General features: G+C 39.4%; 2 protein-coding genes across 14 annotated transcripts in view; both read left to right on the top strand.

Moving 5' to 3' along the window:
* Nucleotides 1–21305, top strand: part of LOC106035227 (uncharacterized) — a 143678-nt gene extending 122373 nt beyond the window's left edge. The window contains exon 11 of the mRNA XM_066996197.1: nt 18122–21305. The gene's annotated coding sequence lies outside the window, so the exon portion shown is untranslated. The remainder of the gene's footprint in view (nt 1–18121) is intronic.
* The window catches only part of TENM3 (teneurin transmembrane protein 3), a 1343587-nt gene that overhangs the window by 10045 nt on the left and 1306803 nt on the right, over nt 1–26739 (top strand). The window lies entirely within an intron of this gene.

Consider the following 26739-nt stretch of genomic DNA (forward strand, 5'->3'; position numbering starts at 1 on the left):
CCCACCAAACTAAGAGCTCTTTAATTATTATTATGTATATGTAGATATTTTATTAGCATATTGGAATCCACTAGGAAAATGATGAATGCTAAACTGTGTGGGACTTGAAGCTACAATTTTAGTTTTCTGCTGGACCAGTGATTTGTTGTGGTTATTTTAACCATGTTATCTTATATATATATATATATTTTTTTTTTTTTTTCCTGAAGGTACTGAAACATAAATAAAGGATCTAAATGGGGTTACAAATTTCCCAGTGTAATACGCTCTGCTTTACCATTCTTATATAAATTCTCTAAATTGGTTGGTATGAAACTGAAGAAAGCATTAAATGTTGACTCTAGAATTAGTAAGCATAGTTTCATTGTTCTGAAAGTGCCATTCAGCTTACTTCTAACAGTGATTTTGATTTGAGTCACCTCATGTTCTATTTTTATTTATGTCCATTTTGGCAATAAGAGTAGGCCAGACAGTTTTATATACATTAATTATCAATGAGTTCTTGTCCAGGATTAGGCAGATTACAGGGGGGAAAAAAAATGTGTGGCTTGTTGAAAATAGTCTACATTTGGGAAATCTTTATCCCTCTATTTTTTTTCTGAGTGGAGGGTAAGGTAAATACTTTGTGTTAAACTTTTGTGTAAATTTGTGTAAACTTTAAAGCTAAACTCCTAGTTGAAACAACTGTATTAGTTACAAAATCAACAGCTGTGCAAAACACCAGTTTCTTTTGCACGAAAGGCAGGCTCTTTGCTTTTGAAACAGATATCTGCTATTTTTAGTTGTATATGGTGGACACAAAATGGACATTCTTCAATTCTACTTGTTTATTTCGTATTATCCGTCAGTAAAAATAAATAAATAAATAAAAAACCCCAGGTCCCCATCTTGCTAATAATCATGCATGTTCAAGCCAGAGTTAAAAACATGTAAATGAGAGCCCATAAAGAAAAACTTTCAACACTGTAGTGATGATATAAATCTAAAAGTACATCACTTTGAGAAGTCTGAGAAATCAGGTATTTGTAACAAATATTACAATGATAACAACTTGTTTTCTTTTACATCCATTCATTCTTTTGGTAGTACATATTGTTTTGCTGTTAAAGCTAAGATTATCACACAGTTCTTTCCCAGAGCAAAATATTTCCTATGACATATTGAATAAATTTAATTTTAGAACCTTGATTTATTTGCTCTGTGCAAACAAATGTTTTGACTTCTGAAAATACTAACCAGCAAAAAAGACAAAGTGAAAATCACTCTACCTTTAGACCTTTTCTATAAAGATCTTTTTAGACTTTTTCTATAAAGTGCAACTTGGAAAATAGGAGCACTGTAGCTCTCCACTGAACAGGGACTCTGGTGTGTGCGCTGTTTAGTACATAATGTAACCCACTGTATACTGAAGGGTTATATCACCATTCTTGCAACTACGAAAAATCACAAAAATGATGTGAAAACTTGCAGTGCAAGAATAGCTGGTAAAACATGAACGTTGATGAACTTAACTAATTTGCTTCTTTGTTAGCATGTGTGTTCTCAAATACTCAAAAGTTGACTATTCTCTTAGAAAAGGACTATGATACCTTAGTCTCTTTTTTTGTGTGTGTGTGAAGTATTTCTATAATGCGCTACTGTAATTTGGATTTAAATTCCAAACCTTTGAATAGTTTCAAGGTGACAAGTGCCTTGAAACCTGTTCTTAGATTCAATTAGCTGATTGTCTTATTGTCCCATTTATCCTCCATATTTAATTTTCCGTAATAATAAGTTGATAAAAATTTTAAGTAAATAATTCATAATGACCTTTAAATTGGTGAAGAAGAGGATTTTTTTTTGTAGTTCTATCTGAAAGGATTTTATTTCTGATTTATTTTTACAGTTAGCAGCAGAAATTAGAGGATTAATTTCTTATTACTTCAGTGAATTTTAGGTCTTTGCTAATGTTAAATTTTCACACTTTATATATGTAGCTGGTGAGAACAGTAATACTGTCAATGAATTTCAGATTCAACTAATTTTCTTTCCAGTACACTTCTTGGGGAAATTACCTTTTGGACAGAATCTGAAAAGCTATGGAAAGAGTTTTATTGTTACTTAATTTGCTTTCCATTGTTTGATGATTTGATATACAGGAGGCCAGTGGAAGCCTCATTCTCTTTTACTATGTGTTAAAAGAGCTAAATGTAACCTTTGTCACAGGCTCTGGAGAGCTCTTATACAAAGTAATTTTCTACTAAATTGAAAGCTTCTCATAGTCAATAATCACTTTATGTAATAGACATATATGTTATCTTGTAGCTCAATTATCATACGAAGGTGCTTTATTGTGAGGAATTTTCTTAGGTAGGCCAGTTGTTTGGTTGAAATCCAGCAATGTAGGGAGTCAATTTTGTGATACCCATGTTTAAAAAAAACAAACAAACAAAAAAAACCTTTTAGACTGTAGTCAGGTGGTGACTGGCTCTATTGCCCTTTCAGTCTGTCACTGAGGCTTGCTTCTATGGGTTAACAGTACGAGTGTTACTGTGTTGGTTTGGGAAGCTAATTTAATCTGCTTTACAATCTGAATGGCTGTGTCTCTCGTTTACTAGGTGCCCTTTGTAGTGTCACTCTTAATACTGTTTTACAAGACATTTTTCTTCCTGTCTTTTGCTTTCCTTATCTGATATTACGCTCAAGCTGATGTGTGAACTTGAGCTGAAGATGCCCATTCCTAATGATTGCATTTTGTCACTAGCTGCCTGTGCTGTGCATGGTCTCGAATCTTTCTGGATTTACCAAGTGTGGTCAGGCACACATTTTAATTCAGTGCAGTTATGCCGAACAGTTCTAGTTAGAGCACTCCAGCTCTCTGTGCTTCATGGTGAAACTGTCTTTTTGGGTATGGTTAGAGAACTACATGTTCATTGTGAGGCTGCACCGAGCTGGTCAGTAGAAAACAATGCAAACAGTATGGTGTTTTGTCTGACATCTCACATCTCTTCAGGGCTTGAAATACTGAAACGTCAGGGCTGTACATTAGAAGGCTCTCCTCATTCAGGTGCCAGAAATCTGGTGTTCTTTGTCTAGGGTTAAACACTTAAGTGTGAGAGGAGCTTATTCACTTCAAGAGGGCAGTAACAGTGACTGCAGACATAGCTTGGCGCTTAGGGCACCTGCACAGCGGGAACACCAGGCTTTCAATCTGCCATCTTTTGAAAGGACTTCAGTTAATAACTTGTGTCCTACAGAAGCAGCAGGTTATGTTGTTTTATTACCTTGCAACAAATAATTTTGAGAGAAGTGGAAATAAAGATGCAATATAGTGAATATGACAGGAGTTCACTCTTGTATTCTGTTTTTTTCCCCTCATTGGAATGTTATTGGGTAAACAGATTCAATCTGTGAGTAGGAACTAGAATAAGGGTCTCAAGTCAGGAAACTAAATCTGTTGATTGTTAAGGTCATAGACACGCAGGTATTCAGTGTCAGAACCCGATATAAAAGATCTGGCATTTAGTCATTGCTAGCAAATGTCAGCTATTGTACATAAAGAATGTATAGCTTTAGAAAAAAAGTTTGCTGAAGTATTTGAGCCACATTTCTATTATCACAACATTTTACACACTTTATATTAAATGAAAAAGACTCCATTCTATAAGTTAGCGTCACAATTACAATTTTGACTAGCAGAGAGCTTGAATTTGATCACGGAGTTAGTGTGGAATTTCAGGGTTCAAACAACCATGTAGATTGAACTATCATCTGAATAGGGAAAATATGTATTGTTTTATCGTTGATTGATAATGTTTAGCAATCTGCGAGTAAAAAGTAAAAATAAAAAATAAAAATTAGGGAGCCTGTATGGTGGTAGTCCCCTCAAAGGCCTCCAGACAATTACCTTCCTTTAAGCCAAAAATGAAGAACAAACCAAAATCCACCCAAAACTTAAATGAAAATATAAATCTAAACTCCATGGCACTAATGTGTTTCTCCCTCACTAAAATACAGTAAATAATGAGTCTCTTATATTTTAAAATGGTTCATGGGTGGGGGAAATACATCCGCTGTCAATTTATTCAGTCATCACACGTACAGTAGAGTGGAAGCAAGAATATCTTGCATATTTAATATGACCAATTGCTCAGTTACCACTAATATATTTTTATTAAACTGTAAACTCCCCGGTTTTCTGCATCTGACTTTACTGTTTTTTCTCATGGTGCCAACATAGTTGTTGTCAGTATTATCCCAGTGAGGAACAGAGTAAATTAAATGGCCAGCTGTCTTTTTCTGTACATTTTTCCTTATTAAATATTCTTATGAATATTCATAAAACTCTTAGTTTCATTCTTTATCCAACTGTTTAACCTGAAACTACAGAATTTTTTTAGTTCACTCTAAACTTATTTATATTTCTTATTTGAAAAGAGGTGGCATGGCCAAAGATTGGAATGCTAATTGTGCTGCATTCCTTTGTGATATAAAAATCTAGACATTTCTATGTGCTTAAGCTTCAAATATAAAGCAAGATGATTTTGTCTAATTACCAAAACAAGAAAGAAGTTCAGCTCATAAGCCATAACAAAAATGCTAAGTACTGTTTATTACTCTTTGTAACAAAAATGGGCTGAACTGTTCTTTTAAGATGAATGAGTGCAGTCTTCAGAAAATTCATCTGTCTCACTACAGCTGTATTTGTGTAAAGTGAAATGATGACTTGCGTTTGTGTAGGGAACAGGTATTAAAGCAGGCTTTTCAGGCATTGCTATGCTATCACCAGAATTATAAGTATTCATAAGGACAGTGGAAAAGAACTTTAAAGAATCAAATTTGGAAGTCTGGAAAAGGGTTTCTTAGTGTTTCAGATTATGCACTTTTCTTACATGAACATTATTCTTTGCAGGGGGGTTTAGTTCAGTGGAAAAAAAAATCCTGAAATGTAGAGAGCTTTAAAATATTAACACCAAAAGCGTGCCAGCCAGTTTACTAGCAACTAATGTACATTTTGCAAATCATGAGTGAGAACTGAAGACATGGTGATCATTACTTATAATTAAGAAAATGATCAACTACGAAGTATTGTGAATATTAATTAGACTTGGTTATTACTCAGAGGTGGCTTTTTCAGCAGCATTTCAAAGGTGATCCCAAGGTACTTTTCCCTCTGTCACAGGTTCGTTCTGAGATTTAATAAATCATAGAATCATTAAGGTTGGAAAAGATCTCCAAGATGATCTGGCAAACCATCCCCCAGCCACCAATATCAGCCACTAAAGTGGGTCCTTAAGTACCAGGTCCAACCTTTCCTTAAATACCCTCAAGGAAGGTGATTCTGCCACCTCCCTCACGTTGGAACCTCACGTTCCAATGCCTGACTACTCTTTCTGAGAAGAAATTTCTCCTAATTTCCAACCTGAGATGGAATGGAGACAAATGGAGGATGTAAGTGAAGTTCTGTTGACAAAACATTTGAGTCTGTTGTAGGGTAAAATCCAAATAATAGATCAAGGATTTCAGGAAGTTCTGATATATTTTTAGGTATCTACTTTAGAATTGACAAAGTATGTATGGGTGCAGGGCAAGCACCATTATATTATTAGGTTCATCTTTGCCATAGATTTTGCCATAATATGGCAGTATTTGTAGTAGTTACACTGAGGACATGAGGATCCAGAACAATAATGTTCCTTGTTTCAATTGCATATAAGAATTATTTCGCAATATTGCTTCTAATCCTGTTGTTAGGGCCTAAATAATGTATAATATTAATAATAATATATAATCAATAACACATAATATATAATCAATAATGTAAAATATTATTGTGTATTATGTAATTGGCATTTGGCACCCAGATCCATAATACTAAGTTTTTGGAAATCATGCTTTCCTAAATGCGGGCAAAATACATTAGGTGAGGATTACCACATAACATTTATTACCACATAACATCTCAACTTGTTTTGTATCACATAAATGCTAAGGAGTTAGTGACTGAAAAATATAGTCACTTTTCAGAAGTACCTAATGGCATTTATTGTGCATTTCTAAGTTTAGTAGAATCCACAACAATTTTGGTATGTGCCTATACATTTACTTGGACAGGCCACTCGAACTACCTCTGTAAACTTGTACTTGCAATACTCGTCTCATCCAGCATCATATGTAATCATTTTGGAAAGGTATTCAGTACAGAGCTTTATAGTAGAACAATTTCAAGGAAATTGCAGACTGGGTGCAAAAGAAGAAAGGACTAGAGTTTCACTTGTTGTCTCTTAAGGTTCTAGAACAGCGTATCTACATTCCACTTTGTGGACCAGTGGTGAGCTTGAGTGCATTAAGACAAATATGTACTAACTTGCTAGTACAGGTGTACTCAAGGAGTACCCTGTCTGCACAGAGCTGGTGATGTTGAAAGGTCAGGAAAACTAAAGAAGAGAAGGGAAAACACTGCTGGATACCACTGACTTTGCTTATTCTCAGTCTTTTTTTTTTTTGTGGGGGGTGGTTCTTTCGGTTAGTTGTTTTTTTTGGTAGGATGGGGGAAGATGGGAATTGACTGAAAGTTACTGGTTCTGACTCCAGCATCTATAACAAGAAGCAAGGCTGGAGCATGACATTGGTTCAACAGAGCTGCAGAACTTAACATCTGAAGAATGTGTTGCTGGAATTTTTTTTATTCTCCAGCCTAGAGAAGAGGGTCAGATCCCAACAAAGGGAAGTTAGACAGTCTTCCAAGACATACAAGGTATTTACAGAGAAAATGGAGGGTGTTCTTCTCATGATGATCCTCAATGACTGAACAAGGAAACAGGCACATTATGCTTCAGAGAGAAATTCTGTTTAGATGTGAGACCATGAGAACAAACTGTAGGTTGCCCGGAGAACTGGTGGGATTCCCCTTACTGGAAGTGAAAATCAAGACACAACTCTTAGGTTATCCAGAATCCTGTCAGACTAGTATAAAGTCCTGCTTTCAATGGAAGGTTGGATCAGTAGTCCCTTCCAACACCAGCTTTTTGTGATTCAATGCTGCAGTAAGAGCCTAGTGTGCGCCTTCATGGTGCTGTCTCAAGAGACTGGGGGAAGTTGCCTGCTTTATATAAAATGGAGAAAATGCTGAACAGTAGCTGAGTTTCTTTTATTTGCTTCTCAGTAATTCATCTTCATCATCAGCAAGTCTATATGTGGTACAATGATCATGATGAACTCAAAAATAGATGCTGGATCTAGTCGATAATTATGCAGTATATGTCAATAACTGATCATACACATTTTTATCATTATTTGGATACTCTTTATATGAGCATATTGTAGAGGGCTGGAAAGAGACAACTTTGATCATGTCAAGAACCAGATGCAGAAGAGGAAGCGGAGGAAGCAGATGGGTTTTATAATCAGGTGTTTTCTTATCCACAGAGGAAAAAAAACTATATATGTTCATTTTATCCTATAGCTGGAGGAATTAAGCAACTGCATGTAGTGTCTAAGAGTCAGTATATTTAGCCTTTGGATCAAGACTGCTTGGTAATTCTTCAGTTTCTGGCAACACAGAACACATACCTTGTATTACTACTACAGTTTACACTGTGGAGTACTGTAAGGAGAAGATAAGATCCCAAAGCAAATTGGTGTGGACTGATATTCCTGTGACAGCAAAAAGTGTCTTTTTTCATGTTTTGTGTAGTTCTGAGGTGTGGCTTTGAGTGTTTTTTTTTCTTAATGTTTCTTTTTGTGACAAAGTGTGAGGGTGTTTGGAGGTGAAAGGACTGTGGAGACTACCAGGGTTGCTCTGGCTGTCTAGGGTGGTGCGTGCTGGGCTTGGTGTGGTGTGTAGCTACGCTGCCGGTCTACAGTGGACCTTGGAGGGACCTTGGAGAGAACTCTTGGTAATGGGGCCTGGATTTCTTCTTAGAAGGTAATAAATAGCTCACAGTCAAAGGGAAGCCACAAGTGAATGAACCTACCGAGCAGGCACAGGAACAGAGTAGGGAGTGAACCAAGCTGACAGTGCAGACAGAACTATTTGGGGGTGTTACCACCCTTCTTTTTGTTTAGTCATTTTCAGCCTTGTGCACAGAGACTGCAGGTAATGTGCCGAATTAAAAGTAAACCAATTGTGCTGGCATTCATTAAGGTAGCTAGGATTTAGCAAGTTACTAGGCTAAGTGTTATTAAGCTCACCAGGCCTGGTAAGTACCCTGAAAGTCCCTCCTAGCAGGCAGACCACAGGCAAGAGTCACTCTTAACAGCTGCCTAGAATGGATCCCCAGTGTTGACAAACTGCCGTTTTCCTTGGATTCCTTTGAAACCATTCACATGACAATCCTACTGTCAACACTGCCAATGAGTCAGGGGCTCCCAGCTAGATTAGCTGGTGTTTTCATTTAACATTTCACACCTTTGCATCTTGGTGTCTTTTATCTTGAATCCTTGAACTGATAACAGTTCCATCTCAGCAATTTTACCATTGCAATTTTAGTGCCTATTTCCACAGACTTTCTCACAGCTCTTTGTTGCAATTTTGCTATTTCCACAAAAGTCAAGGTTGTGCAGCTTGGCCATATGCAAGCAAGGTCTTGGATCCTTGGAATACAGACTGCTGAACCCAGGGTCATGGAAATGTATGGGATGGGGAGGGTATGCAGGGGGATACAGAGAGAGAGAGGGTTATAGGAAGTACCTGGAATCTGTAGAGTGATTAAAAATTACCACAGGAGTATCTCACTGTTTGAATTCAAATTAGAACTAAAATAAATAATGAATCTATATGAATATGAAGTCATTCTACCACAGTGTAACAACAGAACCGACCTTTTCTTTGACATCCTAGATTTCATATGTGCTAAAAAGTTATAGGTGCATGTTGCATACTTTGGGAAGTAAACGTGGACTAACCATTGAGGTGCAAGTGCTGTGCAGCTACATGTGAATATCTGAAGAATCACACTAGGCCCGATGAGCTTTTTTTTCCCCTTAAAACGGTGTGCCTCTTTACAAGCAATTCCACACGTTTACTTTTACACTGCTATTACACATTTATTTACCGTAACTTGAAGGGGTTTACTTATGATGTAATTATGCATATAGTATTTGGAAGTAATATGTGAGAAGGTATGGTCCTTTCATTTCTTTGCTCTGAAGTTATTACTGTGTGGTTGACTGAAATTCATGCTTTGGCTGATTATTTCTTATATAAACACTTCTGTCTCATAGAACTGTAGAATGGCCTGGGTTGGAAGGGTCCTTAAAGCCCACCCAGTTCCAAACCCCTGCCATGGGCAGGCACATCTCCCACCAGACCAGGTTGCTCAAAGCCCCATCTAGCCTGGCCTTGAACACCTCCAGGGATGGGGCATGCACAACTTCTTTGGGCAACCTGTTCCAGTGGCTCACCACGCTCTGAGTGAAGAATTTCTTTCTTATTTCTAATCTAAACCTACCCTCTTTTAGCTTAAAACCATTACTCCTTGTCCTATCACTCTACTCCCTGACAAAGAGTCGTTTTCCTGCTTTCTTGTAGACCCCCTTTAGGTACCGGAAGGCTGCTATAGGTACTGAAAAGCTGTTATAAATAGATTATTAATATTCTAGGTAATCATATATTAAGGATGGTATAAATATGTACTAGCCATGTTGATTTCGTTGCATACTACAGCAGTTTCAGGTGGCCTAGTGAAAAAAAAGTTATGACTACAATATATATAATGGCATACAGACTATGCAAAATTACTGTGATGCATTAATTTGTTATGGTTATATGTTGTTATACATGTATGCTGGTGTGTATATGTATATATCTGTATGTGCTTAAACTAAAACCACTAAACATACAGTTTTATGTAATCTGTGATTATTCGTAAGAGACGTCAACAGCTTCTGCAAGCAGTCAAAACTAGTAAAATCATGCCACGTGCTTTCCCAGCCTGTTCATAAATTCTGACACTGAGACCCTTCAGTCAGTAACAAGTTAAATACTTCATGAGCATATAATCAATGGCCACTGAGTGGTTCTTGCATAAAGTCCACTCGAGTGATTCCTGTGATAAACTATCACAGTATACGCCTCCATCAGAACTCAGTTTGTTGTGGTTTAACTCGGCCGGCAGCTAAACACCACACAGCCGTTCGCTCACCCTCCCCCCTCCCTCTCTGGGATGGGGGAGAGAAACGGGAAAGTGAAGCCGGTGAGTTGAGATAAAGACAGTTTATTAAGACAGGAATATAATAGTAACAATAGTAATAATAATAGTGATAATAGTATTAATAATAATAATGTGTAAGAAACAAGTGATGCACAATGCAGTTGCTCACCACCCGCTGACCGATGCCCAGCCTATCCCCGAGCAGCCGGCCCCCCACCCCGGCCAGCCACCCCTATATATTGTTTAGCATGACGTCAGATGGTATGGAATACCCCTTTGGCCAGTTTGGGTCAGCTGTCCTGAGTCTGTCCCCTCCCAGCTCCTGCTGCACCCCCAGCCTGCTCGCTGGCAGGACAGAGCGAGAAGCCGAAAAGTCCTTGGCCTGGTGTAAACACTGCTCTGCAACAATTAAAACATCGGCATGTTATCAGCGCTCTTCTCATCCTAATCCAAAACATAGAACCCTACCAGCTACTATGAGGAAAAATTAACTCTGTCCTAACTGGAACCGGGACAGATATCCACCCCTTATTCCATACCATTTATGTCATGCTCAGGTTACACTCTTTTCAATACCTTGTAATTAATCACCATTTTCATCTATGATATATAGCAATCATGGTAGTGATGACATACAGTATTATATAATAATTAACATACTACAATTCAACTCATGGGCTATTCTCACCCAGTATCAAATCCCCTTGAGGTACACACCGGACCTCCCCATTCTTTTGCATTACCCACCAAGTGCATCCAGGTCCCTGAGCGAAAGCAATTCCACGAATGGGTTTGCCTTTTCCTGAGGCAAGAGTAGCCCAGACTGTTTTACCCAGCATGCTTCTTACGTGCACTACAGGAACTTTATCCCCTTCTACAGTGCGTAACAGGTTTGATTGGGCAGGTCCAGCTCGGTTGGCAGATCCCCTAGTATTGACTAACCAGGTGGCCTTTGCCAAATGTGTATCCCAATTTTTGAATGTCCCAGCACCCATTGCTTTCAGTGTAGTCTTCAACAGTCCATTGTATCGTTCAACTTTTCCAGAGGCTGCTGCACGATAGGGGATGTGATACACCCACTCAATACCATGTTCTTTGGCCCAAGTGTCTATAAGGTTGTTTCGGAAATGAGTCCCGTTGTCTGACTCAATTCTCTCTGGGGTGCCATGTCGCCATAGGACTTGCTTTTCAAGGCCCAGGATAGTGTTTCGGGTGGTGGCATGGGGCACAGGATATGTTTCCAGCCATCCGGTGGTTGCTTCCACCATTGTAAGTACAATTGTAAGTACATTGTAAGTACACATTGTAAGTACAACCCGCTTGCCGTTGCGGGTTTGAGGGAGTGTGATGTAATCGATTTGCCAGGCCTCTCCATATTTATATTTCAGCCATCGTCCTCCATACCAAAGAGGTTTTGACCGTTTGGCTTGCTTGATTGCAGCACATGTTTCACAATCATGAATAACCTGTGCTATAGTGTCCATGGTCAGGTCCACCCCTCGATCGCGAGCCCATCTGTAGGTTGCATCTCTACCTTGATGGCCTGAGGTGTCATGGGCCCATCGGGCTATAAATAATTCACCTTTATGTTGCCAGTCCAGGTCCACCTGAGCCACTTCAATCTTAGCAGCCTGATCCACCTGCTGGTTGTTTTGATGTTCTTCAGTAGCCCGATTCTTGGGCACATGAGCATCTACATGGCGTACCTTTACAACCAGGTTCTCTACCCGGGCAGCAATATCTTGCCACAATGCCGCAGCCCAGATGGGCTTGCCCCTGCGCTGCCAGTTGTTCTGCTTCCATTGCTGTAACCACCCCCACAGGGCATTTGCTACCATCCATGAATCAGTATAGAGATAGAGAACTGGCCACTTTTCTCGTTCAGCAATATCTAAAGCCAGCTGAATGGCTTTCACTTCTGCAAACTGACTCGATTCACCTTCTCCCTCAGCAGCTTCTGCAACTCGTCATGTAGGACTCCATACAGCAGCTTTCCATCTCCGATGCTTTCCCACAATACGACAGGACCCATCAGTGAACAAGGCATATTTCTTCTCATTTTCCGGTAGCTTGTTGTACAGTGGGGCTTCTTCAGCACGGACCACCTCCTCCTCTGATGATATCCCAAAGTATTTGCCTTCTGGCCAGTCCATAATCACCTCCAAGATTCCTGGGCGACTGGGGTTTCCTATTCGAGCCCGCTGAGTAATCAGTGCAACCCACTTGCTCCATGTGGCATCTGTTGCATGATGTGTAGAGGGGACCCTTCCTTTGAACATCCAGCCTAGTACCGGCAGTCGGGGTGCCAGGAGGAGCTGCGCTTCAGTACCGACCACTTCCGAAGCAGATCGAACTCCTTCATATGCTGCCAATATCTCCTTTTCAGTTGGAGTATAGCGGGCTTCAGATCCTCTGTATCCCCGACTCCAAAACCCCAGGGGTCGACCTCGAGTTTCCCCAGGTTCTTTCTGCCAGAGGCTCCAGGTGGGACCATTCTCCCCGGCTGCGGTGTAGAGCACATTCTTTACATCTGGTCCTGTTCGGACTGGCCCGAGGGCTACTGCATGAACTATTTCCTGCTTAATTTGTTCAAAGGCTTGTCGTTGCTCAGGGCCCCATTCAAAAGCATTCTTCTTACGGGTTACTTGGTAGAGCGGGTTTACAATCAGACTGTAATTTGGAATCTGCATTCTCCAAAACCCCACGACACCTAGGAAAGTTTGTTTCTTTTTTGCTAGTTGGTGGAGACATAGCTGTTATTTTGTTGATCACATCCATTGGGATTTGACGACGTCCATCTTGCCATTTTATTCCTAAAAACTGGATCTCTCGTGCAGGTCCTTTAACTTTATTCTGTTTTATGGCAAAACCGGCCTTCAGAAGGATTTGGACTATTTTCTTCCCTTTCTCGAAAACTTCTTCTGCAGTGTCACCCCACACAATGATGTCATCGATGTACTGCAGGTGTTCAGGAGCTTCCCCCTGCTCCAGCGCAGACTGGATCAGTCCATGGCAAATGGTAGGGCTATGTTTCCACCCCTGGGGCAGCCGATTCCAAGTATATTGGACTCCCCTCCAAGTGAAAGCAAACTGTGGCCTGCACTGTGCTGCTAGAGGGATGGAGAAAAATGCATTAGCGATATCAATAGTGGCATACCACTTGGCTGCCTTTGATTCCAGTTCATACTGGAGTTCTAGCATGTCCGGCACTGCAGCACTCAGTGGTGGCGTGACTTCGTTCAGGCCACGATAGTCCACTGTTAGTCTCCACTCACCATTAGACTTTCGCACTGGCCATATGGGACTATTAAAAGGTGAATGAGTCTTGCTGATCACTCCTTGGCTCTCCAGTTGACGAATTAGCTTATGGATGGGACTCAGGGAGTCTCGGTTGGTGCGATATTGCTGCCGGTGCACAGTTGTGGTAGCGATCGGCACTTGCTGTTCTTCAACCCTCAGCAACCCCACAACAGAAGGGTCCTCTGAGAGACCAGGCAAGGTAGACAACTGTTTAATGTCCTCTGCCTCCAAGGCAGCTATGCCAAAAGCCCAGCGGAACCCTTTTGGGTCCTTGGAATATCCTCTTCTAAGATAGTCTATGCCAAGGATGCACGAAGCATCTGGGCCAGTCACAATACGATGCTTTTGCCACTCATTACCGGTTAGACTCACTTCAGCCTCCAATACAGTTAACTGCTGGGATCCCCCCGTCACACCATAAATACAGATGGGCTCTGGCCCTTTATAGCTTGATGGCATTAGAGTACATTGTGCACCGGTGTCTACCAAAGCCTTATACTTCTGTGCGTCTGACGTGCCAGGCCATCGAATCCACACAGTCCAATAAACTCGATTGTCCCTTTCCCCCCCCCTGGCTGGAGGCAGGGCCCCTCTAGTCCTGGTCAGAATCTTCGTTTCTGTGTTTAAAGGACTGCCTGCTGGAAGTTGGAGCAGCAAACTTTTCAGAGAACCCCTTTTTCCCAATTGTTTTCTTTTGCAATTCACGTACCCGTGCCTCTAGGGTCGCAGTAGATTTTCCATCCCATTTTCTCATGTCCTCTCCATGGTCACGTAGGTAAAACCACAGGGTGGCGCGGTGTGTGTGCCCACCATATTGTCTTCCTTGCATAGATGAACGTTTACCCCTAATAGCTGAGACACTGGTTTGTACAGGTGGGGAGGAAAATAATCTCTCTTCAAGTTGGTGGATCTTTTCAGAAAGTTTCTCCAAAGCATTCTCTTTTAGCTGGTGGACACTGGTTCGTTCAGGTGGAGGGGAAGATAAATTCTCTTTAAGTTGGTGGACCTCTTCAGAGAGTTTCTCCACAGCCGAGACACAGGCCTGTAGGGAAGAGGAGAGATTTCCTTCGTACTGCCGGAGTATTTTAGTCACTTCATTCACTGGGGGATTCTCCTCCTCTTTCCAGGTTAGTATTGCCAATGAGCTGGCATATGATGATGGTGCACTCCGTACAAACTTCCGCCACATGGGTGGTGTACACCGGACTGCATCTGGATCTGCGGATGTTTGTGCGTCGTCTAGGTCCTTATAAATGACTTCCTGTATGGCCAATTCCCTCAGGTACTGAATTCCCTTCTCCATGGTGGTCCATTTGCGTGGTAGACATACAAGTTCTTCCTTGAAGGGATACCTTTCCTGCACAGCTGACAGGAGACGCCTCCAGAGGCTGCGAGATCGTGCTCCATCTCCAATTGCTTTGTCAATGCATGCGTCCCTAGCAAGGGATCCCAGCCGCCTGGCTTCCTTGTCCTCTAATTCCACATAATTGGCTCCGGTGTCCCAGCACCGGAGCAGCCAGGTGACAAGCTGCTCACCTATACAGCGACCAAAATCTTTTCGCACATCTCGTAGCTCACACTGGTATAGAGTCCGGGTAGTTACTGTTGATTTTTCGACATCCCCATCCTCATCTTCAGTCTCCTGCACCTTTGATGGCCCAGCCTCGTCTTCACTATGCCCAGACTTTGCAGAAGACTGTCTGCGTTCTAAACGACCTGAGCCTCTATACCATTTTTTCACCTTGTCTACAGGGGCAACTTGCACTGCTACAGCTCGTTTCTCTGGCCCAGACACAGGGTCTGCCACAGGGATTGGAATACCCTCTGCGGGGTCAACTTGCGCTGCTACAGCTCGTTTCTCTGACCCAGACACAGGAGCTGGGGCGGCTGCAGGAGCTGGGGCTGGGGCGGCTGCAGGAGCTGGGGCTAGGTTGATAATAGCATCAATTGCAGCTCGATAGGCACAAGCCAGACCCCAGCACGCTACAGTGATTTGTGTCACTTTGGAACTGCCAGAGTCATGACACCTTTTTTTCAAGCATTCTGCCAGCTTTTTAGGATTTTGCAGTTGTTCAGGGGTGAATGTCCAAAACACTGGAGGTGACCACTGCTCTAGAAACCTGCCCATATCCTCCCACACTCCCTGCCACTCGCAACTATCCCACCTCAAGATGGATCTCCGGATGAGATTCCTAAGTAGTTGTTTAACCCTCCAGAAAACCTGAAGCGCGTTCAGGAGACATAACAACAAGAGCAGGCTGGTCTGAGTATCCCAAGGATATTCAACATCTCGGAGAACCACCGTAACTAGCTTGGGGGATAAGAGGGTGGTGAAGGAGAAAAAGGGAGAGTGAACAGGTAGGGAAACATGTCTTCCCCTGTCCCCTTCGCAGATTGGCTCCCTAACGAAAACAGGCAATAGGTGTAATTGCTAATAGTTTCCGAGATATGGGTTCCAAAGTATAGAGTCGACGTCAGTGCTGAGTACAAATACCAGGTTAAAGTCGTGACCAGATATTTCATCATTTCATAAGCCATTGTTACACCGCACAGTACCATAACAATCTTAAACCAGGGCCCGGAAAGGATAAACAGTGCAACAGGGAGCACATACAGAAAGTAACACGCTATAAAACTCAATTTGGAAAACAGGCACAGCAGACTGGAGATTAAGGCAATCAACATCGTGACTAGCAACTATTAAGCAGGTCCAATACTTATACCAATTTTAGTTTAACACACTCTGGTCAGATTTGTCGATATCTCAACCCTTCGGGCCCCACGTTGGGCACCAAAAGGGCTGTTGTGGTTTAACCCGGCTGGCAGCTAAACACCACACAGCCGTTCGCTCACCCTCCCCCCTCCCTCTCTGGGATGGGGGAGAGAAACGGGAAAGTGAAGCCTGTGAGTTGAGATAAAGACAGTTTATTAAGACAGGAATATAATAATAACAATAGTAATAATAATAGTGATAATGATAATAGTATTATTAATAATAATGTGTAAGAAACAAGTGATGCACAATGCAATTGCTCACCACCCGCTGACTGATGCCCAGCCTATCCCCGAGCAGCCGGCCCCCCACCCCGGCCAGCCACCCCTATATATTGTTTAGCATGACGTCAGATGGTATGGAATACCCCTTTGGCCAGTTTGGGTCAGCTGTCCTGGGTCTGTCCCCTCCCAGCTCCTGCTGCACCCCCAGCCTGCTCGCTGGCAGGACAGAGCGAGAAGCCGAAAAGTCCTTGGCCTGGTGTAAACACTGCTCTGCAACAATTAAAACATCGGCATGTTATCAGCGCTCTTCTCATCCTAATCCAAAACATAGCACCCTACCAGCTACTATGAGGAAAAATTAACTCTGTCCTAACTGGAACCAGGACACTGCTGCCTCCTACAATTTAGTATCGTAAATCTGTAAAGCAGAGTGGAGTGATCCAATGTCTTTTGTCTGATATCATGCTTCTTTGCTGGCCAAGTTCAGGAAGGAGATACTATAATTTCTTTTTGACAGAAACATCCTGAGGATGCACACTTAATCCATTGCAGTGAGAAAGTGGTGTAACTGTTTCTCGAGAGGTTGTAATCAGTATGGACTGCATTAATGTCCCTCAATTCCTGACTCTCTGTATCTTCAGGAACCCAGATGTCAGATTTTTAACAGAGCTGTGTATTATGGTCATTGGAGAAAAGCCTGAAGAAGACAGGCTATGCATCCAGTCTTGATAGACTCGGCAATTAGAAAAAAAAAGTCTCGAGCAAGTGAGCTAAAAGCTTAGCTGTGGTGGGATCCAAGTTAATAGTACTATCTCAGTTATTAAAAGGTAGGCGGTTTTAAAACTTTTTTGTTTATTGCTTAATAATGTTGCAAGTTGTAGAGGAAGTAGGTTTATATGAAAGAGTGACTATTTTGGATATAATAGGAAAATAAAAATGTAATTATTAATAAATGTTTTTTAAGCAGAGAGGAGAAATGCTATAAATAAAGCAGGAGCAAGATAGACTGGCAGGCAGATCTGAAGGGCTGCTTAAAAGTTGAATGAAACACTACTTCTCTAAAGGGTAACAGATAGATAATAACTATCTACAGCATCTGAGGGCTTGAAATGAAGAACTAGTGACATTTTTGGGTAATTCAATATTTAAATACAGGGAAGCCATATAAAGAACTTCATTCCTGTTGCAAACCTATGTTTTTGAAGTAAATAGTCAATATGTCAGTGAGCACAATTGTTTTTAAGAATTGCTAACTTGGTGTATGCAGAGAGCTGTCTGGAATTACTGAACTAACCTCAGAGAGCATTAGATAGGGCTTAGCTCCTGCAGTTTGTCCCATTGAGTTTAGTGGTGGCTTCTAGCATCATAGGTACAAGTGGGACATGAATAATTAGAGAATAGTCAGACACTTGTACAAAACCTGTTTGATTATTAGCTTTCTTTTACACAGGGGGGTTCTGCAAAAACTTCACGTGCTTTCCAGTTAACCTGCTGAGATGTCTGGTAGCCTGCACTCCAGAAACAAACAGTTTAAACTGTGGCGTATGCTAACAGTGCTTATGCTTTACTAACTCTGAAATTGCCAGGGATGTGGCTGTACTGACCTGCTGTATCAATCCAGGCTTTTGTAGCAGCTAATGCCTTTTTACTATTCCTGCTCCTAATGTCATGTTTTTTTTTTTTTTTTCCAGGAAACAATCAAGTGTGTGGGCGTAATGAAGCCCACAGAAAGATTCATAATAACTTCCTCGAAAGTTAGTACATGAGTCAAACTTCATTTTCCTCATATCTAGTGTGCTCTCAGAAAAACTATCAAAATACGAAGATAGAAAATGCTGTACAATTGCATAAGGGACTCAATGTGGAGCACAGCTGGACTATTTTGATCTATTCATATAAAACTTATAACAGACGCTGCTAAATTGTAGGATGTTTGATTGTGGTAAGCTAAGTGGCAGTTACAGTGAGTAATATGCCTCTATCCTCCGATTTATTTATTTCCCTTCATCCTCTCCAGTTCCTTCTTCCCTTCCTTCCTCTTTCTTTACCAGAGTGTTGCCTTGCTCAGACAAATGACAATAAAGTTAGGACAAATCAAAGGAAATAATATTGTCTGTTCATTCGATAATGTCAATCCAGACATCTGGGATTATTTTTCATCCATTCAGGCAGAGAGATCAATCATCAGTTGCCAGTTTTTGCTGCCACAGTGCTTCATTTTCACCCCAGATTCTATTCTGCTAATAACACACATGCATATTGTTATTTTCTTTCTATTGTTTTCTATAGGAAAAAAATAAAGTGCCTGGAATATCATTATAAGTTTTCTGGGAGCTTGGAAATTAATTATTATTTTTTCCTTACAGAAGAGTTCTTTTGCCTAATTTTTTTTCACACGTTAACTGAGTAGGAAGGAGTCTTATCGCTTTATCCATTAAAGGAGAAGAGATGACACTTATGACAAATGATGGATACTTTTGTCTAATAAAAGAGTTTAGGAAGCACACTGAAGATTTTTTTATGTGCCTTATAGGAGTAAAACTTTTCTCATTGAAGGAGAAAGACAGGTGACAAATCAGTCTTTTGTAGCTTTATATTCTGTAGAAAAGAATGGGAGGTGCCTAATATTTTCAAACTTTTTGATCTGAGGAGAGGTGTTTGAGTTGTGAATTAACATCACTCATGCAAGTATTCTTCCTAGAGCTGTCTGATACAAAATCAAGATTTAAATCCTATGAAAGGCCATTGCTATCCAAAGAAAAAAGACTAAAGAATGCAAAAATGTGTGGAAGATATCATCAGAAAACCTAAATGTTTTGCAAAACGAAGGCAAGATGTGTAAGCCTCAGTTGACTGTGAGGAAGGTCTGTTTCACAGTCTGTATCATGGCTTGTAGGCAAAGCCACGCTTTCTGAGGTGATGGAATCGTGCCAGTAAAACTCTGACACTTTTCATGTGTACTCCTGGTTTTCCACCTTTCCTGCACCTCTCCTCCCCACCCACAGCCAACCTATTAAAAAAGGTGGGAAATGGGAAGGAAAGGTAGAACTTTGTAGTGAATGAATTTACAGGTTCTGATCAGAACAATCGTTCATCTAAAAGGACATATCAAATAACCTTTTTTTCTCCACTCGAAAAAGCCAGCAAATGACACACGTACACATTTTCCATTTTTATCTGGTTTAACCTCCTGCAAATCTTTCTATGATAAAGGCTTTAAACAAAACAGAAAGGCAGAGAAGAAAAGTTTCTCATATTTGTCTTTTTAACAGCAAAGATGGGATTACTTTCAGACTCGAACAAAGAATTTTAAACTCATAGGTATATCTAATTATAGGTATATCTAATTAGTTGATGTCTAATGCTGTTCAGCATTAGAGCTGAAACATGGCTGATAACGTACTTTGTCCTGCTGGGAGGACATATATTTTTCTTAACTCTGAAGTCTGAATTACTTCAAGACAGCTTTGGTTTTTTACCTGCTTTGTTTTAAATGTATTGCCCATAATTTTGATGCATTTCTTAGTGGATTGGGCTTCTTTTGCCTATTAATTGTATGCAAAGGAACTTTGCTTGGTATTCACTATAATCTATAATACAAGATAACACTGCTAATAAATGCAATCTTGTCTCTATAGGATTTTTAGAAAATATGTGCTATGTAGCTTTGGAAGCTTTGTTCTTCTGCCTCTGGGAGTAAATTGGGAAGTTCAACCAGCAGAGTTTACTTTCTCAGAAGACATAACGGGCATTGATAATGTACTGCAAACTGTAATTCTGTAGTGCCATCAGGCTGCAGACTGACGGGAATCTCTTGGGATCCACTGAGGACCTCTGAGGTTGTAATATTTTCTCAATGAAGTGGCTGATGTCTTTAGTAGGTGCCTTTGATTTCAAAGGGCATTTTATTTTTCTTTAAAGATGAAAGCATTTTAGACTTTTGTAACACGAAGTTAAGGCCAGATAATAACAGTAGATAAAATTACTATTTGTGACAGATTTATTGTTTGAATGTAGTGAAGTCCATCTTCAGGTGGCCTCCATGTAACTGCTAAACAACTACACTGGATTTTCTTAAATAGAACAGGTTGCCTGTTTTCTAAGTATATGAATTGAGAGAAAAGTTAGGATATTTTAACCCAAATTTTTATTTCTTTACTGGGATTTTTATATGCTTAAGCAAACTATCCTATAAACAGCCTTTATTAACATTTGAAAGAAAGGTGAAAATTTCAGTTAATGTTTTTTTTTATTTATTCCCTGAATGTAAGGGGTTTTCTACTTTGTGGTAAACAAAAACAAGGTGACATTTTTTTAAAAGTCACAAATACTGTTCTTGTTTGTTATAATGCATATCTGTTTTTTAAAATGATTACATGGTTACTAAATGAATACCTTCCCAAATAACTTTATCTACAAGTTAAAAAAATAAAAATAAAAATCCCGGAACTGATGCATCCTGGGACCTATGGAAGCTATGTGATCAAATCTTAGTATTTGAGAAAACAAGTCAATTTTTTTTCTTACTGTAACTGAGACAAAGCAAAAAATAAATCAATTTTACGTAAACTTCATAAGCATTTCTTTGACCTTTAGTGCCATAGTTCACATTAGTTCATTACAATAGCATTCCCTTAGGGACTGTTTACAAGAATGTTTGTTTTCAGGGGGGAATTTAAGAAAACCTCCTCAATTTCACTATCATTTTTTTCTTAAATATATTCTATTTATACTTGCTGAGTAATTGGACAGCATTACTAGTGGTTTTCTTTCTCTTAGTGGCATCCAGCTTTTGCCAGGTCTTGAGCACCTTCTGTTAGGCTTTGCTTGATTTTAAAGCAAGTGTTATGTTTAAGATGTTTCAGAAAACCTTTTTTTCTTTCATAAGAAAATAGATACGCGATTTTTGTTTCAAAATCTTTCTTTCCTTTTCCATGCCCATTCTTCTCTATGAAGCTAAAAAGCTTTTAAATGGAGAACTGCTGAAATACATTAATCTCAATTTTCTAAAATCGTAACTGTTTTTTGACATTCAGCATCAAGCTGAAGACAAAGCTTCAAAATATCTTGGTGATATTTTGTCCTCTCCTGAGAAAAATCACCAAAGTCTATGGATTCTCCTGGCTTTTTGCTATTTCCTTTTTTAAGTTCAACTAAAACGGAGAACAGCAATGTGTTCTGGCTTGATTTGTCCAAAGCTTGCTTATAAACTAATATTTAAAATATTTACTGTTAAATTTCTGTATGGCAACTGCTCAAAAAAAGAACAGCAAAGAATAACAGAAAAGCAGTTGACATGAATAAACAAAACATTTTTTGAATAAATACTCATTAGAAAAACAGTGAATGAAGACTAGTAACTACTGGTTGTAATGCAAACAGCTGGAATTTAATAAATTCAAATCTGAGGATAAGAAATCTGTTTTCTGATATATTTCAATTATTTATTCTCATCTACTAGAACCAGATAGTCAGTTAGTGTTTTTGTTTGTTTATCTACAGTGGGAATGAAAAATTCCGTATGACAAGTATATTGAGCTTCTTTGCTGCATTGTATGAAATCTTAAATAGAGCTTATAGGGGCACCGATGCTGTCCCCATGTAAAATGTTTCATCTCATTTCAAGCTAGAGATTTCCAGAATCATAGAAGAAATCAGAAGATATTTTATTTATTAAATATTTTTACTCTCAAGGTTTAATGGTCCTTTTAAAGGTCCATCTTTTCTTGAAAGACTGACTTTCTGTAATATTCAGCCAAAAGGGAACGTATATGATCTTCACGGAAAGAAGAAAGCAATGGAGTCTTCATTTAAATACGAAAACAGGGAAAAAATAGTATTTTCAGGACACTTAAGTTGACTAGTTACAAGTTACAGCTTATTCTGATATGCTAGGAAAAGTCTGAATCTTACCAATTAATGATACAATTGTTTATTACTTTTTCTTAAATTAAGGTGGGGGATTTTTTTCCCTGTCACTTGTCACTAAATTTACTTCTCTCTATGGGAATAGAATTTTCTGCTTAGGGCTCTTCAAGTTGATTGATTGTAGCTTCTTTGATACGCAATCAATCCCTTAAAATCATCTGTTATCAACTAAAAGGCCACCCTTTCTCTAGAAATTATGGATGAACTAAAAACAGTTTGGAGTTTTGACTGGGCTGCTTTTCAGGTGTGAGTGGTTACACTACTGGAGTTAGTAGTAGTGCACTACTAGAGAGGTAAGGGCCAAACAGTCCTGGAAAGTGTAACATCATGTACAGCTGCAATGATGGAAAATACACTCCAGCAAGATAATCTGTGTCTTTTACAGTCAGGTATGCTTCAGGTTTGTTTTGTATCTCCAAGAAATGACAAAAGAGAATGTTTCAGTAGTATAGAAACCATGGCAGGTAAAAGGAAGGTGGCTTACTGATATTTCTTTGAAACAGTACTTGTAGTAACTTTTTTCTGTAGTCTGTATCTGTGTACTAGCAAGCAATTTCCCATCTGCGTGTCATAATTCTTCATGCACTCTCCTGTTCCACAATTATAAAAAATTGGAATAGTTTCTTCTTCCATTCCCAGAGATTTTTCCCTAGTCATCCATGTTGATATTATAGCCAACATCTACTAATAAACACCCCCTGAACAACATTCCATATGCTTAGATTTTCAGAGATGCAGAGGTCCTTCCTCTGCTTCAGTTCATTTATTTTACTGACCTGCAATCATTTATCTCTGAGTGTTTATATAGACCATGTCAGCACTAGTCATTTCCAGGAGATTTGTACTGCAGCATAATAAATATCTGAAAGTACAATCATCTTCATATAACTTGTTGAACACTTTTTTCTTCAGTTACTATTTTCAGAACTGTACTTTCACTCAGTATATCTAACATATTTTTCAGGGAGAGGGGAGAAATTTTAAAGTGCCTGACTGTGAAACTGAGATTGCTGAATTGCAGTCATGCACTTCAGAATTTTGAAGGAAGAAGGCATGAAATCTACACGTGATATCTAAACAGAATCAAAACCTTAACATTTTTAATGGTAGAAAGCAAGGAAACACAAGCCTATACTGGAAAGGATATAGGAAATCCTACTAGAAAGTAGGAAGTTATCTGTATGGTTTATGGGTGTGTACTGGGTAGGTGGGATGAAGTTAACTTTCCTTGAAAAGGGGGGAGTGAGATAGCAGTTGTGGTGGAGTTTGGCTGCCGGACAGGGTAAAACCACCACAGGGCATCATGTTATCTTTGTAAAACTTGTACATTTCAACTTGCTAAGGTGTATGGAATATTGAGGTAGCTTTCAGGATATTAAGTAGTCACCCTATATTAATGAATGGGCTGTCATATCTGGATTTTTTTTTACAGGTAAATGAGAATTCAGTTGAAATTTTTTATATTGCTCCATGAAAGAGTACTCTATCAAGTCAATATGCACTGCTTGTTGCATAGCTTGACAGTAATTAGGATGATGAAGTAAAAATATCTTTGTGTTCTGCCAGAGATTATTAAATCATCCTATTTATTTTTTTACTTTAAAAGATTTAGGTTTGTTTACAGCTGTATAATAAACATAATATAAAGCCCAAGCAATTATTATATAGATGGCAATTGGACAGTTTGAAGCTGACTGTAATTTTAAATGAGAAATGTGCTGAAAACCTCATTTGAACAAAAAGAATGTACAGGATTTTGCAGAACTCATATGGAAAGGCCACAAGGATGTATTTCCTAGTAGTATTTTATGTTTTTCCTTGAGACTGGAAACATCATAATGTTTGTTAATTTATTTTCTATTTTCAAGCCTTTATGTGAGGCTAGAAGTGAGATTTTGAAGAGGGTCTGTAATGTTTCCCGAGTCATATAAATAGTTTACAACTTTCAGGCTGCAGTGAAGGAAGTTTTCAGAAACCTATTTGCTGTCACCTTGCAATTATTAAAGCCTCTATTGCTCCTGGAGGCAGGTGCGGACAGATAGATGCAAGCTCATTTATGTAGGCTCTGAGGTGGTTGGCTGTGAACTTGGTGCTGGCCCAGAGGTATAGCTACAGCGGCTGGGATGTGTGCCCATGTTAACATGGTGTTACCTGTCAAGGAGCTTCTAAGGAAGACTCTGAGAAAATGAGAAAGCAGGGCAGTTTCTGGCAGCCTCTGGAGACTCCTCAAACGAATAGGGCAGCCTGGAAGGCTGGTGTAACTAACCAGTGTGACTTGGCTTCTCATGTGGAAATGCAGGTTGATTATGAAAATGAAGTTTCTGCTGGATGCACTAGAAAACCTGGCCAGAATGTTGAAGAGGATAAGCATAATCATATGGAGAACAATGCGGAGGAGATTAGAGAGTTTTAGGAGATCTAAAAGAGGACTGAATTTCTAAGAAAAGTTTGTCAGTATATTAGAAGGAACTTAATAGTAAAAATAAATAAATAAAAAATACAGAACTTGAGTAGTAGACTTCTCTTTTCTCCAGAGTTCATAATAACTACATCACTGAAGATGGTGAGTAGAATATTTTCAACAAAGTGCATGGGACAGAAGACAAATCAGAACCAGCTAAGGGTCAGAATAAAGAAGTTTGCTACAGTAACTGTAAAACTAATTTTAGCTGAAAGTGGATTATTACTACACAAGGTAACTGGCATTAGGATTGCTTTTACTTTTTGAAAAAAGGGGATTTAAACTTTATGTGAACAATGAGAAGAATAAAAGTGAGAGCTTGTTAAGGAAGACACAGATTAGGTTTGTCATGCAAATGGTTGATGGTTGGACTTGAGGATCTTAGAGGTCTTTTCCAACCTAAAAGAATCTGTGATTCTCTGACTGGAATGGTGTTTCTAAGTTTTACTTGGACCTCTGAATAAGGTTATGTCTTGACTGGGAAAAAATCAGGATGACCAGTCACCACCTAAAGGGAAGAATCCCCTCTGCAAGCATCCTCATGGAGACCTCTTAGGCCAAGTCAAATGAAACTCCCCAGACACCTCTGCTGGGACCCATTATCTGCACCAGTGGTGCTTTGTGTGTGACTGGCGATCTTACCGGTCAAGTTTTGATACATCGCCTTGTGCATAGTCACAGTTAATATACATTGTGCCATAGTGGCTGATTAAACACAGCAATAAATGAAAGTAGGATCTTCCCCCAGAAAAAAACTTAGAAGATTGTATGAATTCATATAACAAGATTGTATAAGGTTACACCAATACTTGCACATGTGTCATAGATCTGTTGTCATAAAGGAGATTGGGAGGTGAAATGGCTCTCTTTCAGGTACGTAAAAGTAGTGGAGAGTAGGCTGAGCAGTACTAAAGTATTACAGAATGCCTGTTGAAGCTAAATAGAGATGTCTTTAATGTGATACAGAGGTAGTTTTGAATGAGACAGAACTTACAGAAAACTTAAATAATGTAATTAATTACTGAACTTTTGCCAGTAGTTAGCATTAATGGACGAAATCTGATACCCACAACTTAATTTCACTGTCTAAGTTAGTAACACTGTAGTGCTTCATCATTGAAATGGACAACGACTCTCTGCTAGTGTTAGTGTATGTGAATATTGTCCCTTCAGTTCTGGAAAATGAGTACAGTAATGAACTTCAGTCACAGTTGCTGAAATGCCTTTGAAGTTCAAGAAACAAAGTTTTGCTCTCAGGGAAACCAGTGTTAGATCTTTTTTTTCTATTTTGGGATCCTGGACTTGCAAGGCTGTGGTACGTTCCAGAAGCCTGGAACAGTAAGCCTCAATGAGTCTTAAATTATCTTATGTCTGAAAGGCTGATTTTGAGTAGATGAGGGTTTCATAAGACTTGAAGTGAGTCCTTCCTTGCTGAAGTCCAGGAACCAGTTTTATAACTAGCTGCTTCTGTTATGTGTTTTGAAATTTAAGATGTTTTCATAAGATAGTTGATATGCGTAACATATAGGAATATCATTTAGGTAGTATGTTTGCAACAATAATTTTCCTCACAAATATTCTGAATAATGTATGATATTCCAGGTTTTGAATTTACGCAAAGTAAGAGAAAAGGTGTACTATAAACAGCCTGAAATGGACAAATTCAGCTGAAAGATATTCTTGATTAAATGCTTGAGCGAATATTCATTTTCTCTGCATGCTTCTGTAAAATTCTATTTTTCTCTGGCAGATGCATATAAACAGAATAGCACTTCTAGCAACTATCTGTACCTCCTCTCCCTGGCTCTTTTGGCTTTGGCAAGTAAAAAGGTCCATCTGAGCCAAGGATTTTGTAACACTGGGGCAACTGGAACCTGAAGAATCAGAGATAATGAATCAATAAATATAGCAAGTAACAAA

This window comes from Anser cygnoides, chromosome 4, assembly GCF_040182565.1.
Source record: "Anser cygnoides isolate HZ-2024a breed goose chromosome 4, Taihu_goose_T2T_genome, whole genome shotgun sequence".
Classification (NCBI taxonomy): domain Eukaryota; kingdom Metazoa; phylum Chordata; class Aves; order Anseriformes; family Anatidae; genus Anser; species Anser cygnoides.